This window comes from Stenella coeruleoalba (assembly GCF_951394435.1).
Source record: "Stenella coeruleoalba genome assembly, contig: scaffold_143, whole genome shotgun sequence".
Lineage (NCBI taxonomy): Eukaryota > Metazoa > Chordata > Mammalia > Artiodactyla > Delphinidae > Stenella > Stenella coeruleoalba.
The window spans coordinates 614,673-633,905 of record NW_027646418.1 but is presented as its reverse complement, the minus strand read 5'-3'; the positions used below and the strand labels follow the sequence as shown (position 1 = coordinate 633,905).

General features: G+C 43.8%; 1 long non-coding RNA gene across 3 annotated transcripts in view; it reads right to left on the bottom strand.

Annotated features, from left to right (window-relative positions):
- Positions 1-19,233, bottom strand: part of LOC307181130 — a 341,735-nt gene that overhangs the window by 271,462 nt on the left and 51,040 nt on the right. The window contains exon 4 of one of the 3 annotated variants that reach the window (XR_013825934.1): positions 13,374-13,436. The exons of the other annotated variants lie outside the window; for them this stretch is intronic. This is a non-coding gene — a long non-coding RNA (uncharacterized lncRNA). Of the gene's footprint in view, positions 1-13,373; positions 13,437-19,233 lie in introns of those variants that run through there. 3 annotated transcript variants of the gene reach the window in all.

The window sequence follows — 19,233 nt, the reverse complement described above, 5'->3', positions numbered from 1 at the left end:
AACCAGATTAGGGCCTGAAGCCATCCTGCGGTGTTGCGGCCAGCTCACCAGAAAGCGAGTTGAAGAAAGGAGCTCAGGGGCACTGTAATTCACAAACCTGCAGAGTTATAAATGACAGCTATCGTCCAAAAATATACTGAAGTAAGGCTGCCAAGAGGACTTGAAAGCAGGGCACAATTGCAGGAAACCGATTTCAGGAGGTAGACTGGAATTGCATTGAAAGCATAGGAAAAGAGGCAGAACGTCCACAATGATGCACTTGGCCAAAGAGGGCGTATGCGTTTTTTCCTGAATATATTCAGGAAAAAACGCATACGCACTTTTTGGCCAACCAAGCAAACTTGCAAAGGAAATCTGCACTACAATGAAGTCTCACTTCCCCCCGGTCAAAAGGGCCATCTGAAAAAAGTGTAAAATCCAGAAAGGCAGGACAGGCCATGGAGAACTGGGAGCCTTGTTATGCTGATGGGCGGGATGTAAATTGCCAACAGACACTCGGGAGAAGTGTATGGTGTTTCCTGAAACATCTAAAAAACAAAGCAACAGAGCCTAGGGCACTTCCACTTATGGCCCTATAGCTTAGGGAAATTAAAATCAAAAAGACACAGCCACCCCAAAGTTTGGGACGCCTCTGTTTACAAGAACCTCGTTTACAGTACAAGTTCAATATCACAGAAAGTGAAAAATGGATAAAGAACTTGTGGTACTTACGTACAATGCAGTATCACTCAGCAATGAAATCTATGTCATCAGGCCCGTAGCAGCATAATGAGTGGATTCAGGTACGATGATTCTAACTGAAATAAGTCACACAGAAAAAGAAACATCATAAGATATCACTAATACACAGAATGTAAACTTGGCTACACAGGAACTGAATTCCAAAACAGAACAGGGTCTCAAATTTAGAAAACCAACTTATGCTTGCTTAAGGGGAAAGGTGAGTTGGGGTGCTGCATAAAACCAGAGATTGAAATGAGCACAGATAAAGTTCCTTAAGCCAAATATGGAATAGACAAGAGCTACTCCTTGCTCAACGAAATGGACTCAACACCCCATATTAAACGCCTAAGAATGTACCTGACTAGTAAGTATCTTAAAACCTATGGATTGCTATGTCTCCGAAAGAGAATCAAGCATGTGTACAGGGGCATAAACGCAGCAGTGATAGGATTGGAGAGGTTTGGTAAGCAAATGAAGACCCTTTGAAGTCATATTGCATGGTACCCATTACACGGGTTTCAACTACCCAGGTTTAAGGAATTCTTCCTTCAGCTAAAACATGCATGTGGAAGCTAGAGTATGATCAACCATGTGATCGGGAGACGTGTTCAAATATGTCTCAGTTTTCGTACCCTGGTACTCGGGTGCAACATTCCAGACGCTTTACTAACACTCTCCCGACTTGGAGAGTCAGTCCCTTTAACCTCCTGTTTGGTCCAGTTTGCAATTTCTGCGGAAGATGAACAGGAATAGCGAGAACCAATGAGAGACTAGCTGGAGGTGTCTGGACGGGCAAATTTAACTCTCATTTCCCACCAGGAAGAGGAAATAACCAAAGGCTCAGCGTGCCGTCCCGGAACCATGTTAGGGCCTGAAGCCATCCTGCGGTGTTGCGGCCAGCTCACAAGAAAGCGAGTTGAAGAAAGGAGCTCAGGGGCACTGTAATTCACAAACCTGCAGAGTTATAAATGACAGCTATCGTCCAAAAATATACTGAAGTAAGGCTGCCAAGAGGACTTGAAAGCGGGGCAGAATTGCAGGAAAACCGATTTCAGGAGGTAGACTGGAATTGCATTGAAAGCATAGGAAAAGAGGCAGAACGTCCACAATGATGCACTTGGCCAAAAAGGGCGTATGCATTTTTTCCTGAATAAATTCAGGAAAAAACGCATACGCCCTTTTTGGCCAAACAAGCAAGCTTGCAAAGGAAATCTGCACTACAATGAAGTCTCACTTCCCCCAGGTCAAAAGGGCCATCTGAAAAAAGTGTAAAATCCAGAAAGGCAGGACAGGCCATGGAGAACTGGGAGCCTTGTTATGCTGATGGGCGGGATGTAAATTGCCAACAGACACTCGGGAGAAGTGTATGGTGTTTCCTGAAACATCTAAAAAACAAAGCAACAGAGCCTAGGGCACTTCCACTTATGGCACTATAGCTTACGGAAATTAAAATCAAAAAGACACAGCCACCCCAAAGTTTGGGACGCCTCTGTTTACAAGAACCTCGTTTACCGTACAAGTTCAATATCACAGAAAGTGAAAAATGGATAAAGAACTTGTGGTACTTACGTACAATGCAGTATCACTCACCAATGAAATCTATGTCATCAGGCCCGTAGCAGCATAATGAGTGGATTCAGGTACGATGATTCTAACTGAAATAAGTCACACAGAAAAAGAAACATCATAAGATATCACTAATACACAGAATGTAAACTTGGCTACACAGGAACTGAATTCCAAAACAGAACAGGGACTCAAATTTAGAAAACCAACTTATGCTTGCTTAAGGGGAAAGGTGAGTTGGGGTGCTGCATAAAACCAGAGATTGAAATGAGCACAGATAAAGTTCCTTAAGCCAAATATGGAATAGACAAGAGCTACTCCTTGCTCAACGAAATGGACTCAACACCCCATATTAAATGCCTAAGAATGTACCTGACTAGTAAGTATCTTAAAACCTATGGATTGCTATGTCTCCAAAAGAGAATCAAGCGTGTGTACAGGGGCATAAACGCAGCAGTGATAGGATTGGAGAGGTTCGGTGAGCAAATGAAGACCCTTTGAAGTCATATTGCATGGTACCCATTCCACAGGTCTCAACTCTCCAGGTTTAAGGTATTCTTCCTTCAGCTAAAACATGCATGTGGAACCCACAGTATGATCAACCATGTGATCGGGAGACGTGTTCAAATATGTCTCAGTTGTCCTCCCCTGGGACTCGGGTGCAACATTCCAGACGCTTTACTAACACTCTCCCCACTTGGAGGGTCAGCGCCTTTAATCTCCTGTTTGGCCCAGTTTGCAATTTCTGCGGAAGATGAACAGGAATAGGGAGAACCAATGAGAGACTAGCTGGAGGTGTCTGGACGGGCAAATTTAACTCTCATTTCCCACCAGGAAGAGGAAATAACCAAAGGCTCAGCGTGCCGTGCCAGAACCAGATTAGGGCCTGAAGCCATCTTGCGGTGTTGCGGCCAGGTCACAAGAAAGCGAGTTGAAGAAAGGAGCTCAGGGGCACTGTAATTCACAAACCTGCAGAGTTATAAATGACAGCTATCGTCCAAAAATATACTGAAGTAAGGCTGCCAAGAGGACTTGAAAGCGGGGCAGAATTGCAGGAAACCGATTTCAGGAGGTAGACTGGAATTGCATTGAAAGCATAGGAAAAGAGGCAGAACGTCCACAATGATGCACTTGGCCAAAAAGGGCGTATGCGTTTTTTCCTGAATATATTCAGGAAAAAACGCATACGCCCTTTTTGGCCAACCAAGCAAGCTTGCAAAGGAAATCTGCACTACAATGAAGTCTCACTTCCCCCCGGTCAAAAGGGCCATCTGAAAAAAGTGTAAAATCCAGAAAGGCAGGACAGGCCATGGAGAACTGGGCGCCTTGTTATGCTGATGGGCGGGATGTAAATTGCCAACAGACACTCGGGAGAAGTGTATGGTGTTTCCTGAAACATCTAAAAAACAAAGCAACAGAGCCTAGGGCACTTCCACTTATGGTCCTATAGCTTAGGGAAATTAAAATCAAAAAGACACAGCCACCCCAAAGTTTGGGACGCCTCTGTTTACAAGAACCTCGTTTACAGTACAAGTTCAACATCGCAGAATGTGAAAAATGGATAAAGAACTTGTGGTATTTACTTACAAAGCAATATCACTCAGCAATGAAATCTATGTCATCAGGCCCTTAGCAGCACGATGAGTGTATTCAGGTATGATGATTCTAACTGAAATAAGTCACACAGAAAAAGAAACATCATAAGATATCAGTAATACACGGAATGTAAACTTGGCTACACAGGAACTGAATTCCAAAACAGAACAGGGTCTCAAATTTAGAAAACCAACTTATGCTTGCTTAAGGGGAAAGGTGAGTTGGGGTGCTGCATAAAACCAGAGATTGAAATGAGCACAGATAAAGTTCCTTAAGCCAAATATGGAATAGACAAGAGCTACTCCTTGCTCAACGAAATGGACTCAACACCGCATATTAAACGCCTAAGAATGTACCTGACTAGTAAGTATCTTAAAACCTATGGATTGCTATGTCTCCGAAAGAGAATCAAGCATGTGTACAGGGGCATAAACGCAGCAGTGATGGGATTGGAAAGTTTCGGTGAGCAAATGAAGACCCTTTGAAGTCATATTGCATGGTACCCATTCCACAGGTTTCAACTACCCAGGTTTAAGGTATTCTTCCTTCAGCCAAAACATACATGTGGAACCTAGAGTATGATCAACCATGTGATCTGGAGACGTGTTCAAATATGTCTCAGTTTTCGTACCCTGGTACTCGGTTGCAACAATCCAGACGCTTTACTAACACTCTCCCGACTTGGAGAGTCAGTCCCTTTACCCTCCTGTTTGGCCCAGTTTGCAATTTCTGCGGAAGATGAACAGGAATAGCGAGAACCAATGAGAGACTAGCTGGAGGTGTCTGGACGGGTAAATTTAACTCTCATTTCCCACCACGAGGAGGAAATAACCAAAGGCTCAGCGTGCCGTGCCGGAACCAGATTAAGGCCTGAAGCCATCCTGCGGTGTTGCGGCCAGGTCACAAGAAAGCGAGTTGAAGAAAGGAGCTCAGGGGCACTGTAATTCACAAACCTGCAGAGTTATAAATGACAGCTATCGTCCAAAAATATACTGAAGTAAGGCTGCCAAGAGGACTTGAAAGCGGGGCAGAATTGCAGGAAACAGATTTCAGGAGGTAGACTGGAATTGCATTGAAAGCATAGGAAAAGAGGCAGAACGTCCACAATGATGCACTTGGCCAAAAAGGGTGTATGCTTTTTTTCCTGAATATATTCAGGAAGAAACGCATACGCACTTTTTGGCCAACCAAGCAAACTTGCAAAGGAAATCTGCACTACAATGAAGTCTCACTTCCCCCCGGTCAAAAGGGCCATCTGACAAAAGTGTAAAATCCAGAAAGGCAGGAAAGGCCATGGAGAACTGGGAGACTATTATGCTGATGGGCGGGATGTAAATTGCCAACAGACACTCGGGAGAAGTGTATGGTGTTTCCAGAAACATCTAAAAAACAAAGCAACAGAGCCTAGGGCACTTCCACTTATGGTCCTATAGCTTAGGGAAATTAAAATCAAAAAGACACAGCCACCCCAAAGGTTTGGACGCCTCTGTTTACAAGAATCTCGTTTACAGTACAAGTTCATCATCACAGAATGTGAAAAATGGATAAAGAAGTTGTGGTATTTACTTACAAAGCAATATCACTCAGCAATGAAATCTATGTCATCAGGCCCTTAGCAGCACAATGAGTGGATTCAGGTATGATGATTCTAACTGAAATAAGTCACACAGAAAAAGAAACATCATAAGATATCAGTAATACATGGAATGTAAACTTGGCTACACAGGAACTGAATTCCAGAACAGAACAGGGTCTCAAATTTAGAAAACCACCTTATGCTTGCTTAAAGGTAAAGGTGAGTTGGGGTGCTGCATAAAACCAGAGATTGAAATGAGCACAGATAAAGTTCCTTAAGCCAATTATGGAACAGACAAGAGCTACTCCTTGCTCAACAAAATGGACTCAACACCCCATATTAAACGCCTAAGAATGTACCTGACTAGTAAGTATCTTAAAACCTATGGATTGCTATGTCTCCAAAAGAGAATCAAGCGTGTGTACAGGGCCATAAACGCAGCAGTGATAGGATTGGAGAGGTTCGGTGAGCAAATGAAGACCCTTTGAAGTCATATTGCATGGTACCCATTCCATGGGTTTCAACTACCCAGGTTTAAGGTATTCTTCCTTCAGCTAAAACATGCATGTGGAACCCAGAGTATGATCAACCGTGTGAATGGGAGACGTGTTCAAATATGTCTCAGTTTTCCTCCCCTGGTACTCGGGTGCAACATTCCAGACGCTTTACTAACACTCTCCCCACTTGGAGAGTCAGCGCCTTTAACCTCCTGTTTGGCCCAGTTTGTAATTTCTGCGGAAGATGAACAGGAATAGGGAGAACCAATGAGAGACTAGCTGGAGGTGTCTGGACGGGCAAATTTAACTCTCATTTCCCACCAGGAAGAGGAAATAACCAAAGGCTCAGCGTGCCGTGCCGGAACCAGATTAGGGCCTGAAGCCATCCTGCGGTGTTGCGGCCAGCTCAAAAGAAAGCAAGTTGAAGAAAGGAGCTCAGGGGCACTGTAATTCACAAACCTGCAGAGTTATAAATGACAGCTATCGTCCAAAAATATACTGAAGTAAGGCTGCCAAGAGGACTTGAAAGCGGGGCAGAATTGCAGGAAACCGATTTCAGGAGGTAGACTGGAATTGCATTGAAAGCATAGGAAAAGAGGCAGAACGTCCACAATGATGCACTTGGCCAAAAAGGGCGTATGCGTTTTTTCCTGAATATATTCAGGAAAAAACGCATACGCCCTCTTTGGCCAACCAAGCAAGCTTGCAAAGGAAATCTGCACTACAATGAAGTCTCACTTCCCCCCGGTCAAAAGGGCCATCTGAAAAAAGTGTAAAATCCAGAAAGGCAGGACAGGCCATGGAGAACTGGGAGCCTTGTTATGCTGATGGGTGGGATGTAAATTGCCAACAGACACTCGGGAGAAGTGTATGGTGTTTCCTGAAACATCTAAAAAACAAAGCAACAGAGCCTAGGGCACTTCCACTTATGGTCCTATAGCTTAGGGAAATTAAAATCAAAAAGACACAGCCACCCCAAAGTTTGGGACGCCTCTGTTTACAAGAACCTCGTTTACTGTACAAGTTCAATTTCACAGAAAGTGAAAAATGGATAAAGAACTTGTGGTACTTACGTACAATGCAGTATCACTCAGCAATGAAATCTATGTCATCAGGCCCGTAGCAGCATAATGAGTGGATTCAGGTACGATGATTCTAACTGAAATAAGTCACACAGAAAAAGAAACATCATAAGATATCACTAATACACGGAATGTAAACTTGGCTACACAGGAACTGAATTCCAAAACAGAACAGGGTCTCAAATTTAGAAAACCAACTTACGCTTGCTTAACGGGAAAGGTGAGTTGGGGTGCTGCATAAAACCAGAGATTAAAATGAGCACAGGTAAAGTTCCTTAAGCCAAATATGGAATAGACAAGAGCTACTCCTTGCTCAACGAAATGGACTCAACACCCCATATTAAACACCTAAGAATGTACCTGACTAGTAAGTATCTTAAAACCTATGGATTGCTATGTCTCCGAAAGAGAATCAAGCATGTGTACAGGGGCATAAACGCAGCAGTGATAGGATTGGAGAGGTTCGGTGAGCAAATGAAGACCCTTTGAAGTCATATTGCATTGTACCCATTCCACGGGTTTCAACTACCCAGGTTTAAGGTATTCTTCCTTCAGCCAAAACATGCATGTGGAACCTAGAGTATGATCAACCATGTGATCGGGAGACGTGTTACAATATGTCTCAGTTTCCGTACCCTGGTTACTCGGGTGCAACATTCCAGACGCTTTACTAACACTCTCCCGACTTGGAGAGTCAGTCCCTTTAAACTCCTGTTTGGCCCAGTTTGCAATTTCTGCGGAAGATGAATAGGAATAGCGAGAACCAATGAGAGACTAGCTGGAGGTGTCTGGACGGGCAAATTTAACTCTCATTTCCCACCAGGAAGAGGAATTAACCAAAGGCTCAGCGTGCCGTGCCGGAACCAGATTAGGGCCTGAAGCCATCCTGCGGTGTTGCGGCCAGGTCACAAGAAAGCGAGTTGAAGAAAGGAGCTCAGAGGCACTGTAATTCACAAACCTGCAGAGTTATAAATGACAGCTATCGTCCAAAAATATACTGAAGTAAGGCTGCCAAGAGGACTTGATAGCGGGGCAGAATTGCAGGAAACAGATTTCAGTAGGTAGACTGGAATTGCATTGAAAGCATAGGAAAAGAGGCAGAACGTCCACAATGATGCACTTGGCCAAAAAGGGCGTATGCGTTTTTTCCTGAATATATTCAGGAAAAAACGCATACGCCCTTTTTGGCCAACCAAGCAAGCTTGCAAAGGAAATCTGCACTACAATGAAGTCTCACTTCCCCCAATTCAAAAGGGCCATCTGAAAAAAGTGTAAAATCCAGAAAGGCAGGACAGGCCATGGAGAACTGGGAGCCTTGTTATGCTGATGGGTGGGATGTAAATTGCCAACAGACACTCGGGAGAAGTGTATGGTGATTCCTGAAACATCTAAAAAACAAAGCAACAGAGCCTAGGGCACTTCCACTTATGGTCCTATAGCTTAGGGAAATTAAAATCAAAAAGACACAGCCACCCCAAAGTTTGGGACACCTCTGTTTACAAGAACCTAGTTTACAGTACAAGTTCAACATTGCAGAAAATGAAAAATGGATAAAGAAGTTGTGGTATTTACTTACAAAGCAATATCACTCAGCAATGAAATCTATGTCATCAGGCCCTTAGCAGCACAATGAGTGGATTCAGGTATGATGATTCTAACTGAAATAAGTCACACAGAAAAAGAAACATCATAAGATATCAGTAATACACGGAATGTAAACTTGGCTACACAGGAACTGAATTCCAGAACAGAACAGGGTCTCAAATTTAGAAAACCAACTTATGCTTGCTTAAGGGTAAAGGTGAGTTGGGGTGCTGCATAAAACCAGAGATTGAAATGAGCACACATAAAGTTCCTTAAGCCAAATATGGAATAGACAAGAGCTACTCCTTGCTCAACGAAATGGACTCAACACCCCATATTAAACGCCTAAGAATGTACCTGACTAGTAAGTATCTTAAAACCTATGGATTGCTATGTCTCCGAAAGAGAATCAAGCGCGTGTACAGGGGCAAACACGCAGCAGTGATAGGATTGGAGAGGTTCGGTGAGCAAATGAAGACCCTTTGAAGTCATATTGCATGGTACCCATTCCACGGGTCTCAACTACCCAGGTTTAAGGTACTCTACCTTCAGCTAAAACATGCATGTGGAACCTAGAGTATGATCAACCATGTGATCGGGAGACGTGTTAAAATATGTCTCAGTTTTTGTACCCTGGTATTCGGGTGCAACATTCCAGACGCTTTACTAACACTCTCCCCACATGGAGAGTCAGTCCCTTTAACCTCCTGTTTGGCCCAGTTTGCAATTTCCGCGGAAGATGAACAGGAATAGCGAGAACCAATGAGAGACTAGCTGGAGGTGTCTGGATGAGCAAATTTAACTCTCATTTCCCAGCAGGAAGAGGAATTAACCAAAGGCTCAGCGTGCCGTGCCGGAACCAGATTAGGGCCTGTAGCCATCCTGCGGTGTTGCGGCCAGCTCACAAGAAAGCGAGTTGAAGAAGGAGCAAAGGGGCACTGTAATTCACAAACCTGCAGAGTTATAAATGACAGCTATCGTCCAAAAATATACTGAAGTAAGGCTGCCAAGAGGACTTGAAAGCGGGGCAGAATTGCAGGAAACCGATTTCAGGAGGTAGACTGGAATTGCATTGAAAGCATAGGAAAAGAGGCAGAACGTCCACAATGATGCACTTGGCCAAAAAGGGCGTATGCGTTTTTTCCTGAATATATTCAGGAAAAAACGCATACGCCCTTTTTGGCCAACCAAGCAACCTTGCAAAGGAAATCTGTGCTACAATGAAGTCTCACTTCCCCCCGGTCAAAAGGGCCATCTGAAAAAAGTGTAAAATCCAGAAAGGCAGGACAGGCCATGGAGAACTGGGAGCCTTGTTATGCTGATGGGCGGGATGTAAATTGCCAACAGACACTCAGGAGAAGTGTATGGTGTTTCCTGAAACATCTAAAAAACAAAGCAACAGAGCCTAGGGCACTTCCACTTATGGTCCTATAGCTTAGGGAAATTAAAATCAAAAAGACACAGCCACCGAAAGTTTGGGATGCCTCTGTTTACAAGAACCTCATTTACGGTACAATTTCAATACCATAGAAAGTGAAAAATGGATAAAGAAGTTGTGGTACTTACGTACAATGCAGTATCACTCATCAATGAAATCTATGTCAACAGGCCCATAGCAGCATAATAAGTCGATTCAGGTACGATGATTCTAACTGAAATAAGTCACACAGAAAAAGAAACATCATAAGATATCACTAATACACGGAATGTAAACTTGGCTACACAGGAACTGAATTCCAAAACAGAACAGTGTCTCAAATTTAGAAAACCAACTTATGCTTGCTTAAGGGGAAAGGTGAGTTGGGGTGCTGCATAAAACCAGAGATTGAAATGAGCACAGATAAAGTTCCTTAAGCCAAATATGGAATAGACAAGAGCTACTCCTTGCTCAACGAAATGGACTCAACACCCCATATTAAACGCCTAAGAATGTACCTGACTAGTAAGTATCTTAAAACCTATGGATTGCTATGTCTCCAAAAGAGAATCAAGCGTGTGTACAGGGGCATAAACGCAGCAGTGATAGGATTGGAGAGGTTTGGTGAGCAAATGAAGACCCTTTGAAGTCATATTGCATGGTACCCATTACACGGGTCTCAACTCTCCAGGTTTAAGGTATTCTTCTTTCAGCTAAAACATGCATGTGGAACCCAGAGTATGATCAACCGTGTGAACTGGAGACGTGTTCAAATATGTCTCAGTTTTCCTCCCCTGGTACTCGGGTGCAATATTCCAGATGCTTTACTAACACTGTCCCCACTTGGAGATTCAGCGCCTTTAACCTCCTGTTTGGCCCAGTTTGCAATTTCTGCGGAAGATGAACAGGAATAGGGAGAACCAATGAGAGACTAGCTGGAGGTGTCTGGACGGGCAAATTTAACTCTCATTTCCCACCAGGAAGACGAAATAACCAAAGGCTCAGCGTGCCGTGCCGGAACCAGATTTGGGCCTGAAGCCATCCTGCAGTGTTGCAGCCAGGTCACAATAAAGCGAGTTGAAGAAAGGAGCTCAGGGGCACTGTAATTCACAAACCTGCAGAGTTATAAATGACAGCTATAGTCCAAAAATATACTGAAGTAAGGCTGCCAAGAGGACTTGAAAGCGGGGCAGAATTGCAGGAAACCAATTTCAGGAGGTAGACTGGAATTGCATTGAAAGCATAGGAAAAGAGGCAGAACGTCCACAATGATGCACTTGGCCAAAATGGGCATATGCGTTTTTTCCTGAATATATTCAGGAAAAAACGCATACGCCCTTTTTGGCCAACCAAGCAAGCTTGCAAAGGAAATCTGCACTACAATGAACTCTCACTTCCCCCCGGTCAAAAGGGCCATCTGAAAAAAGTGTAAAATCCAGAAAGGCAGGACAGGCCATGGAGAACTGGGAGCCTTGTTATGCTGATGGGCGGGATGTAAATTGCCAACAGACACTCGGGAGAAGTGTATGGTGTTTCCTGAAACATCTAAAAAACAAAGCAACAGAGTCTAGGGCACGTCCACTTATGGTCCTATAGCTTAGGGAAATTAAAATCAAAAAGACACAGCGACCCCAAAGTTTGGGACGCCTCTGTTTACAAGAACCTCGTTTACCGTACAAGTTCAATATCACAGAAAGTGAAAAATGGATAAAGAACTTGTGGTACTTACGTACAATGCAGTATCACTCAGCAATGATATCTATGTCATCAGGCCCATAGCAGCATAATGAGTCGATTAAGGTAAGATGATTCTAACTGAAATAAGTCACACAGAAAAAGAAACATCATAAGATATCACTAATACACGGAATGTAAACTTGGCTACACAGGAACTGCATTCCAGAACAGAAAAGGGTCTCAAATTTAGAAAACCAACTTATGCTTGCTTAAGGGTAAAGGTGAGTTGGGGTGCTGCATAAAACCAGAGATTGAAATGAGCACAGATAAAATTCCTTAAGCCAAATATGGAATAGACAAGAGCTACTCCTTGCTCAACGAAATGGACTCAACACCCCATATTAAACGCCCAGGAATGTACCTGACTAGTAAGTACCTTAAAACCTATGGATTGCTATGTCTCCGAAAGAGAATCAAGCATGTGTACAGGGGCATAAACGCAGCAGTGATAGGATTGGAGAGGTTCGGTGAGCAAATGAAGACCCTTTGAAGTCATATTGCATGGTACCCATTCCACGGGTTTCAACTACCCAGGTTTAAGGTATTCTTCCTTCAGCTAAAACATGCATGTGGAACCTAGAGTATGATCAACCATGTGATCAGGAGACGTGTTCAAATATGTCTCAGTTTTCGTACCCTGGTACTCGGGTGCAACATTCCAGACGCTTTACTAACACTCTCCCGACATGGAGAGTCAGTCCCTTTAACCTCCAGTTTAGCCAAGTTTGCAATTTCTGCGGAAGATGAACAGGAATAGGGAGAACCAATGAGAGACTAGCTGGAGGTGTCTGGACGGGCAAATTTAACTCTCATTTCCCACCAGGAAGAGGAAATAACCAAAGGCTCAGCGTGCCGTGCCGGAACCAGATTAGGGCCTGAAGCCATCCTGCGGTGTTGCGGCCAGGTCACAAGAAAGCGAGTTGAAGAAAGGAGCTTAGGGGCACTGTAATTCACAAACCTGCAGAGTTATAAATGACAGCAATCGTCCAAAAATATACTGAAGTAAGGCTGCCAAGAGGACTTGAAAGCGGGGCAGAATTGCAGGAAACCGATTTCAGGAGGTAGACTGGAATTGCATTGAAAGCATAGGAAAAGAGGCAGAACGACCACAATGATGCACTTGGCCAAAAAGGGCGTATGCGTTTTTTCCTGAATATATTCAGGAAAAAACACATACGCCCTTTTTGGCCAACCAAGCAAGCTTGCAAAGGAAATCTGCACTACAATGAAGTCTCACTTCCCCCCGGTCAAAAGGGCCATCTGAAAAAAGTGTAAAATCCAGAAAGGCAGGACAGGCCATGGAGAACTGGGAGCCTTGTTATGCTGATGGGCGGGATGTCAATTGCCAACAGACACTCGGGAGAAGTGTATGGTGTTTCCTGAAACATCTAAAAAACAAAGCAACAGAGCCTAGGGCACTTCCACTTATGGTCCTATAGCTTAGGGAAATAAAAATCAAAAAGACACAGCCACCCCAAAATTTGGGACGACTCTGTTTACAAGAACCTCTTTTACAGTACAAGTTCAACATCGCAGAAAGTGAAAAATGGATAAAGAAGTTGTGGTATTTACTTACAAAGCAATATCACTCAGCAATGAAATCTATGTCATCAGGCCCTTAGCAGCACAATGAGTGGATTCAGGTACGATGATTCTAACTGAAATAAGTCACACAGAAAAAGAAACATCATAAGATATCACTAATACACGGAATGTAAACTTGGCTACACAGGAACTGAATTCCAGAACAGAACAGGGTCTCAAATTTAGAAAACCAACTTATGCTTGCTTAAGGGGAAAGGTGAGTTGGGGTGCTGCATAAAACCAGAGATTGAAATGAGCACAGATAAAGTTCCTTAAGCCAAATATGGAATAGACAAGAGCTACTCCTTGCTCAACGAAATGGACTCAACACCCCATATTAAATGCCTAAGAATGTACCTGACTATTAAGTATCTTAAAACCTATGGATTGCTATGTCTCCAAAAGAGAATCAAGCGTGTGTACAGGGGCATAAACGCAGCAGTGATAGGATTGGAGAGGTTCGGTGAGCAAATGAAGACCCTTTGAAGTCATATTGCATGGTACCCATTCCACGGGTTTCAACTACACAGGTTTAAGGTATTCTTCCTTCAGCCAAAACATGCATGTGGAACCTAGAGTATGATCAACCATGTGATCGGGAGACATGTTCAAATATGTCTCAGGTTTCATACCCTGGTACTCGGGTGCAACATTCCAGACGCTTTACTAACACTCTCCCCACTTGGAGAGTCAGTCCCTTTAACCTCCTGTTTGGCCCAGTTTGCAATTTCTGCGGAAGATGAACAGGAATAGCGAGAACCAATGAAAGACTAGCTGGAGGTGTCTGGACGGGCAAATTTAACTCTCATTTCCCACCAGGAAGAGGAATTAACCAAAGGCTCAGCGTGCCGTGCCGGAACCAGATTAGGGCCTGAAGCCATCCTGCGGTGTTGCGGCCAGGTCACAAGAAAGCGAGTTGAAGAAAGGAGCTCAGGGGCACTGTAATTCACAAACCTGCAGAGTTATAAATGACAGCTATCGTCCAAAAATATACTGAAGTAAGGCTGCCAAGAGGACTTGAAAGCGGGGCAGAATTGCAGCAAACCGATTTCAGGAGGTAGACTGGAATTGCATTGAAAGCATAGGAAAAGAGGCAGAACGTCCACAATGATGCACTTGGCCAAAAAGGGCATATGCGTTTTTTCCTGAATATATTCAGGAAAAAACGCATACGCCCTTTTTGGCCAACCAAGCAAACTTGCAAATGAAATCTGCACCACAATGAAGTCTCACATCCCCCCAGTCAAAAGGGCCATCTGAAAAAAGTGTAAAATCCAGAAAGGCAGGACAGGCCATGGAGAACTGGGAGCCTTGTTATGCTGATGGGCGGGATGAAAATTGCCAACAGACACTGGGAAGAAGTGTATGGTGTTTCCTAAAACATCTAAAAAACAAAGCAACAGAGCCTAGGGCATATCCACTTATGGTCCTATAGCTTAGGGAAATTAAAATCAAAAAGACACAGCCACCGAAAGTTTGGGATGCCTCTGTTTACAAGAACCTCATTTACGGTACAATTTCAATATCACAGAAAGTGAAAAATGGATAAAGAAGTTGTGGTACTTACGTACAATGCAGTATCACTCAGCAATGAAATCTATGTCATCAGGCCCGTAGCAGCATAATGAGTGGATTCAGGTACGATGATTCTAATTGAAATAAGCCACACAGAAACAGAAACATCATAAGATATCACTAATACACGGAATGTAAACTTGGCTACACAGGAACTGAATTCCAAAACAGAACAGGGTCTCAAATTTAGAAAACCAACTTATGCTTGCTTAAGGGTAAATGTGAATTGGGGTGCTGCATAAAACCAGAGATTGAAATGAGCACAGATAAAGTTCCTTAAGCCAAATATGGAATAGACAAGAGCTACTCCTTGCTCAACGAAATGGACTCAACACCCCATATTAAACGCCTAAGAATGTACATGACTAGTAAGTATCTTAAAACGTATGGATTGCTATGTCTCCAAAAGAGAATCAAGCGTGTGTACAGGGGCATAAACGCAGCAGTGATAGGATTGGAGAGGTTCGGTGAGCAAATGAAGACCCTTTGAAGTCATATTGCATGGTACCCATTCCACGGGTCTCAACTCTCCAGGTTTAAGGTATTCTTCCTTCAGGTAAAACATGCATGTGGAACCCAGAGTATGATCAACCGTGTGAACGGGAGACGTGTTCAAATATGTCTCAGTTTTCGTACCCTGGTACTCGGGTGCAACATTCCAGACGCTTTACTAACACTCTCCCGACTTGGAGAGTCAGTCCCTTTAACCTCCTGTTTGGCCCAGTTTGCAATTTCTGCGGAAGATTAACAGGAATAGGGAGAACCAATGAGAGACTACCTGGAGGTGTCTGGACGGGCAAATTTAACTCTCATTTCCGACCAGGAAGAGGAATTAACCAAAGGCTCAGCGTGCCGTGCCGGAACCAGATTAGGGCCTGAAGCCGTCCTGCGGTGTTGCGGCCAGCTCAAAAGAAAGCGAGTTGAAGAAAGGAGCTCAGGGGCACTGTAATTCACAAACCTGCAGAGTTATAAATGACAGCTATCGTCCAAAAATATACTGAAGTAAGGCTGCCAAGAGGACTTGAAAGCGGGGCAGAATTGCAGGAAACCGATTTCAGGAGGTAGACTGGAATTGCATTGAAGCATAGGAAAAGAGGCAGAACGTCCACAATGATGCTCTTGGCCAAAAAGGGCGTATGCGTTTTTTCCTGAATATATTCAGGAAAAAACGCATACGCCCTTTTTGGCCAACCAAGCAAACTTGCAAAGGAAATCTGCACTACAATGAAGTCTCACTTCCCCCCGGTCAAAAGGGCCATCTGAAAAAAGTGTAAAATCCAGAAAGGCAGGACAGGCCATGGAGAACTGGGAGCCTTGTTATGCTGATGGGCGGGATGTAAATTGCCAACAGACACTCGGGAGAAGTGTATGGTGTTTCCTGAAACATCTAAAAAACAAAGCAACAGAGCCTAGGGCACTTCCACTTATGGTCCTATAGCTTAGGGAAATTAAAATCAAAAAGACACAGCCACCCCAAAGTTTGGGACGCCTCTGTTTACAAGAACCTCGTTTACCGTACAAGTTCAATATCACAGAAAGTGAAAAATGGATAAAGAACTTGTGGTACTTACGTACAATGCAGTATCACTCAGCAATGAAATCTATGTCATCAGGCCCGTAGCAGCATAATGAGTGGATTCAGGTACGATGATTCTAACTGAAATAAGTCACACAGAAAAAGAAACATCATAAGATATCACGAATACACGGAATGTAAACTTGGCTACACAGGAACTGAATTACAGAACAGAACAGGGTCTCAAATTTAGAAAACCAACTTATGCTTGCTTAAGGGGAAAGGTGAGTTGGGGTGCTGCATAAAACCAGAGATTGAAATGAGCACAGATAAAGTTCCTTAAGCCAAATATGGAATAGACAAGAGCTACTCCTTGCTCAACGAAATGGACTCAACACCGCATATTAAACGCCTAAGAATGTACCTGACTAGTAAGTATCTTAAAACCTATGGATTGCTATGTCTCCGAAAGAGAATCAAGCGTGTGTACAGGGGCATAAACGCAGCAGTGATAGGATTGGAGAGGTTCGGTGAGCAAATGAAGACCCTTTGAAGTCATATTGCATGGTACCCATTCCACGGGTTTCAACTACACAGGTTTAAGGTATTCTTCCTTCAGCCAAAACATGCATGTGGAACCTAGAGTATGATCAACCATGTGATCGGGAGACATGTTCAAATATGTCTCAGGTTTCATACCCTGGTACTCGGGTGCAACATTCCAGACGCTTTACTAACACTCTCCCCACTTGGAGAGTCAGCGCCTTTAACCTCCTGTTTGGCCCAGTTTGCAATTTCTGCGGAAGATGAACAGGAATAGCGAGAACCAATGAGAGACTAGCTGGAGGTGTCTGGACGGGCAAATTTAACTCTCATTTCCCACCAGGAAGAGGAATTAACCAAAGGCTCAGCGTGCCGTGCCGGAACCAGATTAGGGCCTGAAGCCATCCTGCGGTGTTGCGGCCATCTCACAAGAAAGCGAGTTGAAGAAAGGAGCTCAGGGGCACTGTAATTCACAAACCTGCAGAGTTATAAATGACAGCTATCGTCCAAAAATATACTGAAGTAAGGCTGCCAAGAGGACTTGAAAGCGGGGCAGAATTGCAGGAAACCGATTTCAGGAGGTAGACTGGAATTGCATTGAAAGCATAGGAAAAGAGGCAGAACGTCCACAATGATGCACTTGGCCAAAAAGGGCGTATGCGTTTTTTCCTGAATATATTCAGGAAAAAACGCATACGCCCTTTTTGGCCAACCAAGCAAGCTTGCAAAGGAAATCTGCACTACAATGAAGTCTCACTTCCCCCCGGTCAAAAGGGCCATCTGAAAAATGTGTAAAATCCAGAAAGGCAGGACAGGCCATGGATAACTGGGAGCCTTGTTACCCTGATGGGCGGGATGTAAATTGCCAAGAGACACTCGGGAGAAGTGTATCGTGTTTCCTGAAACATCTAAAAAACAAAGCAACAGAGCCTAGGGCACTTCCACTTATGGTCCTATAGCTTAGGGAAATTAAAATCAAAAAGACAAAGCCACCCCAAAGTTTGGGACGCCTCTGTTTACAAGAACCTCGTTTACCGTACAAGTTCAATATCACAAAAAGTGAAAAATGGATAAAGAACTTGTGGTACTTACGTTCAATGCAGTATCACTCAGCAATGAAATCTATGTCATCAGGCCCGTAGCAGCATAATGAGTGGATTCAGGTACGATGATTCTAACTGAAATAAGTCACACAGAAAAAGAAACATCATAAGATATCACTAATACACGGAATGTAAACTTGGCTACACAGGAACTGAATTCCAAAACAGAACAGGGTCTCAAATTTAGAAAACCAACTTATGCTTGCTTAAGGAGAAAGTTGAGTTGGGGTGCTGCATAAAACCAGAGATTGAAATGAGCACAGATAAAGTTCCTTAAGCCAAATATGGAATAGACAAGAGCTACTCCTTGCTCAATGAAATGGACTCAACACCCCATATTAAATGCCTAAGAATGTACCTCACTAGTAAGTATCTTAAAACCTATGGATTGCTATGTCTCCAAAAGAGAATCAAGCGTGTGTACAGGGGCATAAACGCAGCAGTGATAGGATTGGAGAGTTCGGTGAGCAAATGAAGACCCTTTGAAGTCATATTGCATGGTACCCATTACACGGGTCTCAACTCTCCAGGTTTAAGGTATTCTTCCTTCAGCTAAAACATGCATGTGGAACCCAGAGAATGATCAACCGTGTGAACGGGAGACGTGTTCAAATATGTCTCAGTTTTCCTCCCCTGGTACTCGGGTGCAACATTCCAGAAGCTTTACTAACACACTCCCCACTTGGAGAGTCAGCGCCTTTAACCTCCTGTTTGGCCCAGTTTGCAATTTCTGCGGAAGATGAACAGGAACAGGGAGAACCAATGAGAGACTAGCTGGAGGTGTCTGGACGGGCAAATTTAACTCTCATTTCCCACCAGGAAGAGGAAATAACCAAAGGCTCAGCGTGCCGTGCCGGAACCAGATTAGGGCCTGAAGCCATCCTGCGGTGTTGCGGCCAGCTCAAAAGAAAGCGAGTTGAAGAAAGGAGCTCAGGGGCACTGTAATTCACAAACCTGCAGAGTTATAAATGACAGCTATCGTCCAAAAATATACTGAAGTAAGGCTGCCAAGAGGACTTGAAAGCGGGGCAGAATTGCAGGAAACCGATTTCAGGAGGTAGACTGGAATTGCATTGAAAGCATAGGAAAAGAGGCAGAACGTCCACAATGATGCACTTGGCCAAAAAGGGTGTA